Source organism: Hoplias malabaricus, chromosome 9, assembly GCF_029633855.1.
Source record: "Hoplias malabaricus isolate fHopMal1 chromosome 9, fHopMal1.hap1, whole genome shotgun sequence".
Taxonomy (NCBI): Eukaryota; Metazoa; Chordata; class Actinopteri; order Characiformes; family Erythrinidae; genus Hoplias; species Hoplias malabaricus.
Window position 1 is genome coordinate 43,435,267 of NC_089808.1, and position 5,023 is coordinate 43,440,289.

The window sequence follows — 5,023 nt, forward strand, 5'->3', positions numbered from 1 at the left end:
ATCGATGATGTGACCATCTCCAAGACCATCACCATCCGCTCCAACCAGAAGCTGTGGATGAATGCAGAGGTGCGTGCGCTGCTGAAGGCTAGAGATGTCGCTTTCAAATCAGGTGATAAGGTGGCCCTGAGAACAACGAGGGCCAAATTCCCCCGAGCTATCAGAGAGGCAAAGCGTGCACACGGCCAGATCATCCACAGCCACTTCCAGAGCAGTAGAGACACTCGGCGCATGTGGCAGGGCATCCAGAGCATCACCAGCTACAAGACTACACCACCTGCTTGTGACGGAGATGCTTCCCTACCAGACGTGCTGAACCATTTCTTTGAGGCACAGAACAACGTAACGGCGAGAAAGTCCACCCCTTCTCCCAGCGACCAGGTGCTGTCTTTTACTGCAGCCGACGTGAGGAAAACTCTGTGCAGAGTCGACCCGCGGAAAGCTGCTGGACCAGACAACATTCCTGGCAGAGTGCTCAGAGAATGTGCAGACCAGCTTGCTGATGTCTTCACTGATATCTTCAACATCTCTCTTAGCAGCGCCGTTGTTCCAACATGCTTCAAGAACACCACCATCATCCCGGTGCCTAAGAATTCTTCTGTGTCCTGCCTCAATGACTATCGTCCCGTTGCACTCACACCGGTCATCACAAAGTGCTTCGAGAGGCTCGTCATGAGGCACATCAAAACCCTACTTCCCCCCACACTGGACCCTCTACAGTTCGCATATCGTCCTAACCGTTCAACGGACGATGCCATATCCACCACGCTGCACCTGGCACTCACCCACCTGGACAAGAAGGACACATACGCCCGAATGCTGTTCATAGACTTCAGCTCAGCATTCAACACCATCATTCCTCAGCACCTGATCGGGAAGCTGAATATACTGGGCCTTAACACTTCTCTCTGCAACTGGATCCTGGACTTCGTGACTGGGAGACCTCAGTCAGTCCGGATCGGTAGGAACACCTCCAGCACATCACACTGAACACTGGAGCCCCCCAGGGCTGCGTGCTCAGTCCACTGCTGTTCACACTGCTGACCCATGACTGTGCAGCGATGCACAGCTCAAATCATATCATCAAGTTCGCTGATGACACGACTGTGGTGGGTCTCATCAGTAAGAACGACGAGTCAGCATACAGAGAGGAGGTGCTGCGGCTAACTGACTGGTGTGAAGTCAACAACCTGTCTCTGAACGTGGACAAAACCAAAGAGATGGTTGTAGACTTCAGAAAAACAAGGGGTGAGCACTCGCCGCTGAACATCGACAACTCTGCTGTGGAGATTGTCAGGAATACCAAATTCCTTGGTGTTCACCTAGCGGATGATCTCACCTGGTCCACTAACACCAGTAACATCAGAAAGAAAGCCCAGCAGCGCCTCTACTTCCTGCGAAGGCTGAAGAAGGCTCATCTCCCCCCTCCAATTCTCACCACTTTCTACAGAGGAGTCATCGAGAGCATCATGACCAGCTGCATCACTGTCTGGTTTGGAAACTGCACTCTGGCAGATCGCAAGTCCCTCCAGCGGATCGTGAGGACAGCTGAGAAGATTATCGGTGTGTCCCTTCCCTCCATCACAGACATCTACACCACTCGCTGCACCCGCAAAGCACTCAGCATTGTGGGAGATCACACACACCCTTCACACACACTCCTCAACCTACTGCCGTCTGGAAAAAGGTATCGAAGCATTCGAGCCCTCACATCCAGACTCCGTAACAGCTTCTTCCCACATGCTATCAGACTCCTGAACACCTAGACACTGAGACTGGACTGAAGAAGCACATACACACACACTCACACACACACTGGTCTGTTGGACTGAAAATGAGTGTACTGTTTACACATATCCTGTTTACGTCATGGATACATCCAGTTACCGTTTACAGCACAAATACACTTTAAATTGCAGTGTTCCCCCCCCCCCCCTGTACTTATGGTTTTGTATTGTCTTGTATTGCATTGTATTGTATTGTACTGTAGGGACATTGTTTTGTATTTTCTTAGCCATATCTTCTGAACTTTAATGTGTGTGCACTGTTTTATGTTGCACTAGCTTTGCACTAGTTGCACTTTAATGTTGTGTATTGTCTTATGTAGCACCTTGGTCCTGGAGCAACGCTATTTCGTTTCACTGTGTACTGTACACACTGTATACTGCTGAAATGACAATAAACTTCTTTAACTTGAACTTGAACTCATCCTGATCAGGGTGGAGGTGGACACACTCTGGACAGCAGAGAGAGCAGCTTCCCTCCACTATCTGAGCTGGGCTGGGGAGATCAGGCTTGACATCGGAAATGAGCGTCTGGGAAGGACACACCCCACCACCAGTCACTGGAAACGAGATATCAACAGGAAACACGGAGAAAACGGAAACAGATTGAATACCCCTCCCAAAGTTCAGGAGAGTTTATGTGTTCACTTCATAAATCACCCACTACACTTTAAATAAGAACCTGAGGACAGCGTCCTCTCTGCAGCTCTGAGGGTGACACCGAGAGCAGGACACAGAGCGTGAGACAGGCACTGACATAATAACAGAGAGAGAGAGAGAGAGAGAGAGAGAGAGAGACTGAAGGGATTCAGACATGGTGCCGGTAAAAAGAGGATCATAAACCAGGAGTGGACTTCTCTCTGAGAGCTCCCTGAGGTTTTAGTGAGTCAATGGGAGAACATTGTTAAAGCGTCCCCTCCCAGTGTCTCCTACTCCACGGTGGGATTACTGCAGCATTATTTACCTGTTTTTAGCTGTTTTTACTGAATGTTGGTGATCTGTCTCCACAGAAAGTGTCTCAGGAAATAACACTAACTCAAATTAACTCTCGCTCCATGTTTCATTCTCCTCCAGTGAAGATCAGTCTGTCACCTGTAAATGAGACACAGAGACACTGATCTAGTGTGGTTTTTATTCTCTTTTGTCTCTGAGGTTTACTGGAAAACATTTCACATTTTTCACATTTTTGGGCGCTCCTCCAATAAACCCTCACGAGTTTATGATTTATTTAAGAACACCCTGTTTTTGCGTGGGATTCTACTCTGTCAAAGGGCAGCTGTGATGATGATTAATGAATAGGGTTTGGGAAGGTCATCAGTTCTATTACATAATGAAGAGGAAACTCCTGTGCAAGGCACATAACCCCAACTGTGCACTGGATGCCAGGGAAGACTGCCAGCCGCTTCATGGGTGTGTTCCAGGAACATGGCCACAATCCAGGACCAAGAAACACTCACCTTTCACCACACGACTTTTAAAGTCAGGGCAGACTGTAAACAGACTGGGTATTTCATACACACAACGGACACGCTACACGACTGGAGGATAATGCGCTACACGACTGGGGGATAACACGCTACTCGACTGGGGGATAACACACTACACGACTGGGGGACTGGGGGATAACTCGCTACACGACTGGGGTATAACAAGCTACACGACTGGGGGATAACACGCTACACGACTGGGGGATAACACTCTACACGACTGGGGGATAACACGCTACACGACTGGGGGACTGGGGGATAACTCGCTACACGACTGGGGTATAACAAGCTACACGACTGGGGGATAACACGGTACACGACTGGGGGATAACACTCTACACGACTGGGGGATAACACGCTACACGACTGGGGGATAACACGCTACACGACTGGGGGATAACACGCTACACGACTGGGGGACTGGGGGATAACTCGCTACACGACTGGGGTATAACAAGCTACTCGACTGGGGGATAACACGTTACACGACTGGGGGACTGGGGGATAACTCACTACACGACTGGGGTATAACAAGCTACACGACTGGGGGATAACACGCTACACGACTGGGGGATAACACTCTACACGACTGGGGGATAACACGCTACACGACTGGGGGACTGGGGGATAACTCGCTACACGACTGGGGGATAACACGCTACACGACTGGGGGACTGGGGGATAACTCGCTACACGACTGGGGGACTGGGGGATAACTCACTACACGACTGGGGTATAACAAGCTACACGACTGGGGTATAACAAGCTACACGACTGGGGGATAACACGCTACACGACTGGGGGATAACACTACACGACTGGGGGACTGGGGGATAACTCGCTACACGACTGGGGGATAACACGCTACACGACTGGGGGACTGGGGGATAACACGTTACACGACTGGGGGACTGGGGGATAACTCACTACACGACTGGGGTATAACAAGCTACACGACTGGGGGATAACACGCTACACGACTGGGGGACTGGGGGATAACTCGCTACACGACTGGGGGATAACACGCTACACGACTGGGGGACTGGGGGATAACGCGCTACACGACTGGGGGATAACTCGCTACACGACTGGGGGATAACACTCTACACGACTGGGGGATAACACGCTACACGACTGGGGGACTGGGGGATAACTCGCTACACGACTGGGGGATAACACGCTACACGACTGGGGGACTGGGGGATAACTCGCTACACGACTGGGGGATAACGCGCTACACGACTGGGGGATAACTCGCTACACGACTGGGGTATAACAAGCTACACGACTGGGGGATAACACGCTACACGACTGGGGGATAACACTCTACACGACTGGGGGATAACACGCTACACGACTGGGGGACTGGGGGATAACTCGCTACACGACTGGGGGATAACGCGCTACACGACTGGGGGATAACGCGCTACACGACTGGGGGATAACGCGCTACACGACTGGGGGATAACACGCTACACGACTGGGGGATAACGCGCTACACGACTGGGGGATAACTCGCTACACGACTGGGGGATAACACGCTACACGACTGAAGGATAACGCGCTACACGACTGAAGGATAACGCGCTACACGACTGGGGGATAACGCGCTACACGACTGAAGGATAACGCGCTACACCAGGAAATGATCAAAAAACAACAACAGAAAATCTTTTACAATTTATTTTTATTATCATTATTATTTATATTTTATTTTATTATTAATTCCAAGAAACTCAGTTTCCACTGCTT